Source organism: Giraffa tippelskirchi, chromosome 10, assembly GCF_054371585.1.
Source record: "Giraffa tippelskirchi isolate mGirTip1 chromosome 10, T2T-mGirTip1v1.2.pri, whole genome shotgun sequence".
NCBI classification, from domain to species: Eukaryota; Metazoa; Chordata; class Mammalia; order Artiodactyla; family Giraffidae; genus Giraffa; species Giraffa tippelskirchi.
Window position 1 is genome coordinate 107945908 of NC_137284.1, and position 12413 is coordinate 107958320.

At 38.4% G+C, this 12413-nt stretch overlaps 1 non-coding gene across 1 annotated transcript; it reads right to left on the minus strand.

Moving 5' to 3' along the window:
* Positions 1–12306: 12306 nt before the first annotated feature.
* Positions 12307–12413, minus strand: LOC145524991 (U6 spliceosomal RNA). Its single transcript, XR_014068013.1, has one exon. It is a non-coding gene; the product is annotated as a U6 spliceosomal RNA (small nuclear RNA).

Consider the following 12413-nt stretch of genomic DNA (forward strand, 5'->3'; position numbering starts at 1 on the left):
AGGTAAGATACACAGATCTATAGAACATATTGAGAAGTAGACCCACACAAATATTTCAAACAGACTTTTGACAAAGATGCAGAAACAATTCAATAGACAAAGGAAAACTCTATAAACAAGTGTTCTGGAGCAATAGGACGTTCATAGGTTGCAAATTGAACTTTGACTTACACTTCACACCTAATACAAAAAATAATTCAAAATGCGTCCCTGATTTCAATGTAAAATGTGAATCAATGCAGTTTTCATTTAAAAAAATTGATAAAATTATTACGATCTAGTGCTAGGCAAAGAGCTCTTAGAATTAACATCAAAAGTATCATCCATAAGGGGAAAAACTGATAAATCAGAATTTATCAGCATTAAACAACTTTTCCCTGTGAAAAATCTTGTTAAGATAAAAATAAAAAGTTAGCAAGTGAGAGAAAATATTTGCAAACCATATATATGAGAAAAGACTAGTTCCTAAAATTCTCAAAATAAAATATCCATCACAAAACAGTTCAATTAGAAAATGAGCAGAAGACATGAGGGATATTTCACTGGAGAAGATGTACAGATGGGAAATAAGCACATGAAAAGACATTCAGCATCGTTAGCTATTAGGGAAATGCAAATTAAAACGACAATGAAATATCACTAAACGTCTATCAGAATGGATCAAATAAAAAATAACGCCAACATCAAATTCTGGCAAGAATGTATAGAAATTAGATCACTCATACATTGCTGATGAGACTGTAAAATGATACAGCCACTCTGAAAAATAGTCTGGCACTTTCTTAATAAACTAAACATGCAACTACCATACAACCCAGTAATTATACCCTTGGGCATTTATCCCAGAGAAATGAAATCTGTGTTCACACAAAAACATGTTCTCAAATGTGTATAACAGCTTTATTCTTAATCGCCACAAATTGGGCCAATCTTTGATCCAACTGTAGAACTGAGAAGAATATGTAGTCAGCACTTCTCAGTAAACAAACGTTGGGGCTAAGAGCAATTACCTTCTCTGCAGTAAGCTCCAACATGGAACAAGCCTCATATACAAGGAGTAAATTAATAGCAAGAAAATGCAAAAAAAAAAAAAAAAAGCTCCCAGTAAAAGCAAGAGTGAAATTCATGCTAAAGACTTAAGAGAAAAATCTCTGAATATGATTTCTTATTGGAAACATAATGAAGGAGGGAGTGGAGAAGTTTTTCTTCCTTACATCACTGAAAAACCTTGACTTCTGTGGAAAAACAGTCTTGTGGACAAACTGAGATTTAAAAGCAATCAAGATCCACAAATGAGCTGGATCCTATAAGGAATTAATACCATAAAAGTAAATATGTAACAGTAAGCTATAAATGCATCTTTGGTGCTGGTAAAAAGTATAATTCATACTGAAGAAAATGTAATAACTGATACCGAAGGCAACTTCAACTGTTTCCTCAAAGTGCAAAAGTGAAAGGACAACACAATGAAAATGGTAAGATCCCAAATGGAGGACAAAACAAGTGAGAGTAACAGAGACCAACAAAAATCATAAATTCAATATAAAATATAGGTGTGATTTAGAAAGAAACGAGGACATTGTAGCAGAAGCAACAACACAAAATTAAATAAAATACACCAAGAAAAAGAAATCAAAAAAATCCAATTCTGTTATATACAAAATATGAAAATAGGTGCATACCCAAATATATATACTAGCAGGATATTTGAATAAGATGAATTTGTTTAAAAAATGTTTCAGGAGTTTCCAGAAATTATAGTCTTTCTAAAATAGGAACCAACTTCACTAGAAGACAAGACTGTAACAGCTGCAGAATTTTGAAGAAAAAAAGTTGTGTCTGAAAAATTTTATATGAGGCCAAATTTCTTTTTATATGTAAAGGCAGCAGAAAGATAGTCTTAGATATGCCAGAGTTTACCTTGAACAAAATTTCTTCAAGATACGCCTTCACAATTAAAGAAATAAATTAAAAAATATGAAAACCCAAGTAAGGAACCTATTGAATAAGAAGACTGTGTGCCCATCCTTGAGAAAGCCACGAGGCCCACACTCAACTTACCAGAAAAGTCTGTAGGGGAAAACCACCTGCCCCCTGCCCCCCAAGATCACCTCAAAACCTACAACTTACTTCACTCAAAAATGGTAAAGATACATCAACCATGGCCTGGAGACAGGGCTATAAAACAGCCCTATTTTATCCAAATTATTATTTCTCATTATTACAGCTAATTTTGTTGAGCAAAAAAGTAGCCCTCAAGTAAAACCCTCCCTTGGATACAGAGGTTAATTAAATGTAATTATAAAAATATCAAAAGCAAAATCTGATCCAATATACTGGAATAAAATTTACAAAATGTTAATCTAGTTATATTTAAGCAACAGAAATAAAAATACATAACATTTGTTTTCTGAATATTGCATATATATTAGATTGCATAGAAAAATTGAGAAATATAAACAAAAAGAAATTATAATCTAACCAGAACTTCAACTCTCAATGATCATCAGTTTCAACTTGAAAATGTTCTTCCAGATATTTGCCTGTGTGTATAAATATTAAAAAATAAACATTTAAAAATATGTGTGTATATATATAAACACACACCCACAGACGTGTAAAACCTGGGCTTCCCTGGTAGCTCAGTCTGTAAGAAACTGCCTGAAAGCTGGAGATGTGCATTTGATTCCTGGATCAGAAAGATCCCCTGCATAAGGAAATGGCAACCCACTCTAGTATTCTTGCCTGGGAAATCCCATGGGCAGGGAAGCCTGGTAGGGTGCAGTCCACGGTGTTACAAGAGTTAGACACGATTTAGTGACTAAACCACCACCACCATATGTATAAAACCTACATTTGTCCCTTAGACCCCTAGACTGTGGACTTGTACTGGTCTGCAGCCTGTTAGGAACTGGGCCTCCCAGGTGGAGGTGAGCAGCGGGCAAGCATGTCCTTCTCCATCTCTCCCCATCATTTGCATTACCACCTGAAACACTTCCCCCCATCACTCATGTAGTGATACTGCCTGAACCACCCCCTGCCCCCATGGAAAAATTGTCTTCCACGAAACTGGTCCCTAGTGCTAAAAAGGCTGGGGATTGCTGATGTAAACAACTTTATATATCAATTTTGGATTCTACTATGTCTTTGTAATAGAACGTTATTACTTTGAGTATCTATAACATAACTGTTTATTTAAAACCTAAGCTTTTCTCCAATTTACACTATATAAAAATATAACAGTAATAAATAATTTTGCCCCACAATATTTATCTCTGAAATACACTCAAATATACACTAATAAGAAAGTCACATCCATAAAGAAAGATCATCATAAATCACTGAGGAAGCAATTATGTTTTACAAATGTATGAAAAATAGCTATGTGTGTTGGGGGGGGAATCCTGAAGATTATCAATCCATTCTATACACCAAACATATTTCAATATTTCAGGCATTTTCAATTATTAAAAATAGGATGACTGATATGTAGATAGATAAAAAATCAGCAGGTATTACAGCCAAATATTTACGTACTCTCTGGATAAGAAATGTATTTTCACACATGTAAAAGCTGGTAAATGTCACAAAATGTACTCATTAATTTGACATAAACTTTTACAAATCTGATGGCTTAAATTTTTAACAAAAAATTAAGAGGAAACAATGAATACAGTACCATTTGTATCATCTGGTCAATTGTCTTTATGTACAAAGGACATTTAAAAATCAGTAAAAATATGAGAGTTTTCAGGTTTCCATAGGACAAAAGTAGCTGCTATTCACTTGACCCAGAAAACCCCATAAAATCATGCAAATCAAGAAGCTCAAATCTTTGTGTTCATTTTAACACTCCTGAAACTGCCCAGGCCATTCAGTTCAGTTCAGTTCAGTTCAATCACTCAGTCATGTCTGACTGTTAGTGACCCCATGGACTGCAGCCTACCAGGCTCCTCCATCCATGGGATTTTCCAGGCAAGAGTACTGGAGTGGGTTGCCATTGCCTTCTCTGAATATGCTGTCTAGGTTGGTCATAACTTTTCTTCCAAGAAGCAAGTGTCTTTTAATTTCATTGCTGCAATCACCATCTGCAGTGATTTTGGAGCCCAGAAAAATAAAGTCAGCCACTGTTTCCACTGTTTACCCATCTATTTGCCATGAAGTGATGGGACCAGGTGCCATGATCTTAGTTTTCTGAATGTTGAGCTTTAAGCCAACTTTTTCACTCTCTTCTTTCACTTTCATCAAGAGGCTCTTTAGTTCTTCTTTGCTTTCTGCCATAAGAGTGGTGTCATCTGCATATCTGAGGTTATTGATATTTCTCCTGGCAATCTTAATTCTAGCTTGTGCTTCTTCTAGCCCAGCGTTTCTCATGATGTACTCTGCATATAAGTTAAATAAGCAGGGTGACAATATACAGCCTTGATGTGCTCCTTTCCTGATTTGGAACCAGTCTGTCATTCCATGTCCAGTTTTAACTGTTGCTTCCTGACCTACATACAGATTTCTCAGGAGACAGGTCAGGTGGTCTGGTATTCCCATCTCTTTGAGAATTTTCCACAGGCCATTAGGGGTATTAATGACCAGGCCATTAAGGGTATGCATATCTGAAAAGCCACCAAGTATCTGAAGGATGGCACTTCAAAGAACCAGTGTGTGCCATTGTGTGATTACAGTGGTGTATTTGGTAGGTGTAAGCTGACCAAACAGTGGGGCTGAATACAGGGTTGGTGGCTCAAGAAGAGTGCTAAATTTGTACTGTACATACTCAAAACTACAGAGAGTAATGCTGAACTTAAGGGCTTAAATGTAGACTCTCTGGTCACTGTGCTCATCCAAGAGAGCAAAGCCCCCAAGATATGGCACAGGACTTACAGAGCTCATGATCAAATCAACTCATACATGAGCCATTCCTGCCACATTGACATGGCTTTTACTGAAAGAGAACAGGTTGTTCCGAAGCCAAAAGAGGTTGCACAGAAGAAAAAGATAACCCAGAAGAAACAAAAGCTTCTGGCCTGGGGATGAATTCCCCAGAAAACAAATGCAAATAAAAATTTTAAACAAAGGTCATTTGAAATAAATTTTCAATCTCTATATGAATCCAAAAAGTGTGAGTTAAAGGGAGTGGCCAAGATTGTGGAGTAGTAAGACACTGAGCTCACCTCCTCCCATGGGCACATCAAAATTACCACCATTTACAGAACAGTTATTTATGAGAACAAACTGAAGACTAGTAAAAGGGATTTTCTACAACTAAAGGTATGAAAACGGTACCACAACAAGACAAGTAGGAGGGGTGGAGATGTTGTAGCCAAGATCCACACCCCCAGGTAGTCGACCCACAAATGGGAAAACGATAAAAATCGCAGAGGTTCTCTCCAAAGTACAAGGGCTCTGAGACCTACATCGAACTCCCGAGTCTGGGGGTCATGTACCAGAAAGATGAGCCCTCAGAACATATGGCTTTGAAGACCAGTGGAGCTTGGGTGTGGGACAACTGGAGGTCTGTTGGAAACAGAGACTATGCTCTTCAAAGATGAATGCAAATTTTTATGTTTGTTCTTTTGTTTTGTTGTATAGTTTCCACATATAAGAGAAATCATATGGTATTATCTCTTTTATTTGTATAATTTACTAACTCTAGTCCTTAAAAAAAGGTCCTTGTCTATGGTATTAATATAAAAACTAGTTAAAGGAATCTGCTGCCTTTTTGTCCCAATCTGGGGGAAGTACAGTATGAAATAACCCTGGGTAAGAGGTCATGTGTGTTGGGGCAGCTGATGAGACCAAGCAGGCCTGGAGGAGGGGATGCTACCAGGGCCATGGGCACTTATTTCCCAGTTGTTGTTGTTGTTCAGTCACTAAGTCATGTCTGACTTTTTGGGACCCCGTGGACTGCAACATGCCAGGCTTCCCTGTCCTTCACTATCTCCTGGAGTTTGCTCAAACTTGTGTCCATTGAGTTGGTGATGCCATCCAACCATCTCATCCTCTGCTTCTCTCTTCTCCTTTTACCCCTAATCTTTCCCAGCATCATGGTCTTTTTCCAGTGAGTTGGCTCTTTGCATCAGGTGGCCAAAGTATTGGAGCTTTAGCTTCAGCATCAGTCCTTCCAATGAATATTCAGGACTGATCTCCTTTAGGATGGACTGGTTGGATCTCCTTGCAGTCCAAGGGACTCTCAAGAGTCTTCTCCAGCACCACAGTTCAAAGGCATCAATTCTTAGGTGCTCCACCTTCTTTACAGTCCTACTCTCACATCCATACATGACTACTGGAAAAACCATAGCTTTGACTATATGGACATTTGTTAGCAAAGTGATGTCTTTGCTTTTTAATATGCTGTTCAATCCCTGGGTTGGGAAGATTCCCTGGAGAAGGGAAAGGCTACCCACTCTAGTATTCTGGCCTGGAGAATTCCATGGACTATCCATGGAGTCGCAGAGTCGGACATGACTCAGCAACTTTCACTTCACTTTGCTTCACTAAGTCTGTTTAGGTTTTTCTTCCAAGGAGAAAGCGTCCTTTAATTTCATGGGTACAGTCACAGTATGCAGTGATTTTGGAGTCCAAGAAAATAAAGTCTGTCCCTGCTTCCACTTTTCCTCCATCTATTTGCCATGAAGTAATAGGACCAGATGTCATGATCTTAGTTTTTTGAATGTTGAGTATTAAGCCAGCTTTTTCGCTCTCCTCTTTCACCTTCATCAAGAGGCTCTTTAATTCCTCTTTGCTTTTTGCCATTATTAGATCATACCCCTTCGTGGACCACAGTTTTCTCATGGTGAAGGGGCTTGTGTAACTCAATAAAGCTATGAGCCATGCGGTGCGGAGCCACCCAAGTCAGATGACTCATAGTGAAGAGCTCTGACCAAACATGACCCACTGGAGGAGGGCATGGCAAACCAAGTCCAGTATTCTTGCCACAAGAACCCTATGCATAGTATGATCTCCCAGTACCCCACTGGATAGCAACAACAACAACAACAAAAGAATTTCAAATCCAAATGAATTTTGCCACATATAGCAATTAAACTGCTCCTCTTCCTCCTCATCTTCAAATATCTATTTTACACAGCTTATTTTTCCCAGAAGCACCCTAATGCTGGCAAAGGTTAACAAGAAACATGAATTTTGGGCAAAAATAATGACTCTGGGTCCACTGTTGGTGAGTTGTTGGGTGCTGAGAAAGGACACTTAAACTGTGAATACCATCAGATCCTGCTTTGGCAACTTCTCTCCATGTTAGCCATGGTTCTGAGGCGATCGATTCCTTTACATCCCTGAACTGAGAGTTAACTTTAAACACCAAAATATTTGACTTTTAACCATTTGGGATTGAACAGCTCCCAAAGTGGATGTCAAGTTAACCTGCATTATCTTCCCCCTTAAGCCAAGTTTCTGGAACATAGCTCTCTGTTTTACTGATGTCTTGTCTCACAGGCCTTATTCAGATATATGTCTCTATAATCCATAGCTGTAAGCTGTTCTTATGTTTGAGTTCCTGATTCCTGTGGATTTTCTTCCTCCTCTGTGCTCAGGTTATCAGTGAATATGCCTCCCCATGAGTGTGCCTGCCTTTCAAGGCAGTTTCCTACCTCTGCCAGCCTTTCAGACAGCAAAGAATCAGAAGAATCAGAGCCAACGAGGGCCCTGAAGAGTCTCTCCTCCTGTGTCCCACTTTTCTCCCACTTAAAGAGGTGATGTAGAAATAGCTTTGGTCTCCAATGTCCCAGAGCATTTGAATTCTGTCTTTGGTGAGTCACTCTGCCCCTGAGGTCACCTGAGTAATAAATGGAAATCAAGTCCTATTCCTTTTATTGCTATCCCTTGCAACCTTAGTTCAAAGAAATAGCATTTTCCTGACCAAGAGGATGGGCCTGTATGGAAGAGGAAGCTGTATCATTAACTGTCCCGTACTCCTGCTCTCCAAAAGTAGGAAGAAAACTCATCTCAAAAGCTAGGCTCCAAGACACATTGTGGGCCCTATTTCTAATGGATAAACTCATCAAGCACCAGAAGGTCAAGAGTAGCTAATTTTTTCTTTTCCCTCCTACACCTGGTGGTCTGAGCAGGAGCCTTGACCTGAAACCCAGTACCTTAGAACACCCCCTTGGTACATTTCCTTCTTGAGCTCTCTTCTCTGACATTCCAGCCTCATCGTAGACTTCTGCCATGCTGACATGCAGGCAAGCTCAGTACTTTCTCTTGGTATCTATCTTTCTCTACATCCATCTCCTCTAGAACTTTGTTGGGAATGATGGAACATTAGATTGTATTGAATCAGCTAAGATGCTGTTTGCAAATGGGGAAATTCAGTGAATCTCTAGCCTAAGCCACAGAGTCCAGCCTCATCTATAATTTAGCATCAGTGTTTCAGCTTTAAAATACAGCTAAAAGAGATTTACTCAGATTTCCTTTGCCAAATTTCCTTGTGCTTATAAAGGCTGCATGAGTCTTTCTGAGTATCTTTTCAATGGTAAGATTTTGGCACCATCTAATTGTTCTGCTAGCATACCATCATGTAATACCTCGGGCATGGTTGTTTAAAATCCAGATAAGAAGTTGCTGTTTTAGCAGGTCCAGTGGGTGTACTAAGTAGCTACATGGAGGAAAGATAGTTTCTTGTATAGGAAATGTCCCTGGTGTTTAGAACTAGAACTCTAAGAACCTGAGACCTGGAGGACAACCTCCTATGTATAGCTGACAGGATCCAGTATTAACAGGTAATAAGTTTATATTGAGAGTGAGGACTGTCTTTTCAAGGTCTTTCAAATTCCATGAACAACAAGTTTCTATAAGAGAAAGTCATTCTTACAATAAAATAATCAGAAGTTTAGCATATGAAATTTTTTGGCGTTTAGGTTTTTGTTGCTAAATTTACTGCCCTATGTAGAGTTCTTTCTTTTCAGGTCCAGAAAGGAGTTCGTTAGGCTTGTCCCCTGCCTCTCTATGTCAGCCACATCCTGAGCTGCAAAGTTTGTTCTTGCCTGTTCATTAGGGGAGCCCATGCAAGGGGTTCAAACCACAGGATCAGTATTTCTTCAGTGCACTACGAAAGAGAAATTGAGAAGTGATGCCAGTGAATGGGTCTGGCTAAATTTGGCCCAGGGCCTTAGTTTGCAATATCCCCCTGGCCTGATTAGAATTACCAGTTACAAAAGGTAAGATGAAAATCCCATTTCCACAAAGAAAGGGCCCATTCATTCAAATAGTCAATCCTTCTGAGAACCAGCTGTCTCCAGTACCAACTCTGTTTTAGGTCTTGGGCATGTAGTAACCAGCAAAGCAGGGGTACCTCATGGAGCTTCTAGTATAGCAGAGGCCAACATTAAACCAGTGATTCTACAATTGTCTAATGATTGACATTTCCACATGTGGCTTGAAAGAGAGGAATGAGGAGTCATGATAAGGCATTAAAGGCACATCTGACCTAATCCATGCCAGTGGTCAGGGTAAGACTTTCCTAAGTTAAGTGGGCTTATGCTGTGAACAGGTTATATTAAGGAATTTTTAGTAAAATACATGGACTCTGTGTTTTATAATGTTGTTAATTTGATTTTATTCTGTTCCATTTTCTCACTTTATGTGGAATCAGATGAGGCTATCAGAGGGATTGTGCTGAGGTAAAGACATTTACCCAAATGTAATTACAGTTCCAAGAATGTGATATAGATTATTTCTCAATATTAATTAGGCCAATCTCAGACTCAATCAAGCTATCAGAAATCAACAGCTTTCTGAACAGCTTGTAATAATGTTTAAGTTACTTTCCAAATAATTATAGCCATGCCAGTCTCTAACATCTAATAAAAGAACTTCGAGGATATAACATCAACTTAATGATTCTAAACACCTCACTTCCCTTTACTTCTTTATTCACGGTAAAGATCTTTCTAATTAAGAAGACAGATCTCTCTCTCTCTCTCTCTCTCTCACACACACACACACACACACATTTCAGTGTTTGATTACATTAAAATATAAGCTCTGTACATGAGGAAAACAAAAGTGAAAGTCACTCAGTCATGTCCAACTTTTTGTGACCCCCTGAATAAACAGTCCATGGAATTCTCCAGGCCAGAATACTGGAGTGGGTAGCCATTCCCTTCTCCAGGGGATCTTCCCAAACCAGGGATTGAACCCATGTCTCCCGTATTGCAGGTGGATTCTTCACCAGCTGAGCCACCATCCCTGTACATAAGGAAAAAACCCCATAAAATCATCAGAGACAAGCAAAAAAAAAAAAACAAAAAAACCCCCCGGAAATAGAACATGCAATGTATAAGACAGGGCTGGTAATATCATCACTACATAAAGAGCTGAATCAAATCAGCAAGACTAATGAAAACATCCTAATCGATAACTAGAAAAAGATATATGACCAAATAATCCATCTGACACATATTGTATATTTGGTAAATATTTTTAATAGATAAATGAAAAAGCGATTATCAAAAGAAGAAATGAAAATAGTAATATATAAAGGGGTGAGTACTCAATTTAACTAGTTATTTAAGAATTACAAATTAAACAAATGTTAGTTTTAATTTGGTTGGCAAAAATTATAAATAATGATAATATTCACTGTATATACCATTATTACTCAAGACAATTTGAACCCACTTTCAACAGAGCGCTGGTACTATGTATCAAAAGTCCTAAAGTGTGCAAACTCTTTGACCCAACAATTGCACAGGTAGGTGTTTGGTGTTGATTTTAAGAAAAAAATAGGTGTATTTTCAGATGCATTTATACAGCATTTTCCACACAGCATAATTTATAAGATTGAAAAATAGGGCAATCTATATTTTTATCAGTAAGTAAATAGTGAAATGGGACTTCCCAGGTGACTCAGTGGTAAAGAATCTTCCTGCCAATACAGAAGCCACAAGAGACACGAGTTTGAACCCTGGGTTAGGAAGATCCCCTGGAGGAGGAAATGACAACCCCACTCCAGTATTCTTGACTGGAAAATTCCATGAACAGAGGAGCCTGGAGGGATTGCAAAGAATCAGACGTGACTGAGCAACTGAGCATTCATGCATGCAAATAGTGAAATAATGGTGAATCCATAAACTGAGATGCTATAATCTATTTTAAATGATTATCTAAAAAATTATTCATATGAATACTAAGAATATTCAAGATAGTTTGTCAGATGAGAAAATTGGTTACAAAACAATGTATAGTGTGATCCATATGCTCTCAAATCTGTTTATCTATACAGAAAAAAAAAAAAACAACCATGGAGAACATCTACCATAGTGTCAATAGAATTTATTTCCCAATGATATTTTAAAAATTTTCTGTTTGCTTATATGGAAATTCCACAGTTCCTATCATGAATGTGCATTTCAATGATAACAAGAAAAAATTCATTAGTTGTTTTTGTTTAAAAAAAAAAAAAATTTAGGAGATTCACAGGGACCTACCAGGAACTTTCTGTCAACAGACAGTGAGGAGATTGAAGTGGGGGCTGTGGGAAGTCTCTTTCAAAGACCCTCTTATTTCTTGTCAAACTGCCCTCAGTTTCCCCTTCCTTCCTTCTTTGAAACTGCCTGGGACGTTCTACAGAATCTAATTTGGTTCTGAGATCAGGATGTTTGCACCTCTAGGGGAGAGATGATATTGGTGTCAGTCAGTTCAGTTCAGTTTAGTCTCTCAGTCGTGTCCGACTCTTTGCGACCCCATGAATCGCAGCACGCCAGGCCTCCCTGTCCATCACCAACTCCCGGAGTTTACCCAAACTCATGTCCATCGAGTCGGTGATGCCATCCAGCCATCTCATCCTCTGTCGTCCCCTTCTCCCCCTGCCCTCAATCCTTCCCAGCATCGGGTGTCAAAAGATACCCAAAAAAGTACAAGGCAAAAGAACATTCAGCAATGAATGACAGAGCTTCTTGGGAAGCCTGGTGGCACAGTGGTGAAGAATTTGCCTGCCAGTGTAGAAGGCGTAGGAAGCACAGGTTTGATCCCTGGGTCAGGAAGATCCGCTGGAGTAGGCAACCCACACCAGTGTTCTTGCTTGGAAAATTCTACAAACAGAGGAATCTGGCAGGCTACAGTCCATGGTGCTGTGCATTTTACAATGCTGTGAGAACTCAAAATATGTAATGGTAACTAATTGAGAGATATGTTGATGAAATAAATCAGACACAGATGATTCATGTATAATTAGCATTATCTAACTGTTTTTTTTTTTTTTGGTAGTTGACTAATCTTAGGATTATTTTTTTTTCAGTTTTGTTATTATTTTTTTTTACTTTACAATATTGTATTGGTCTTACCATACATTGACATAAAAATATGGAACGCTTCACGAATTTGCGTGTCATCCTTGTGCAGGGGCCATGCTAATCTTCTCTGTATCGTTCCAATTTTAGTATATGTGCTGCCAAAGTGAGCAT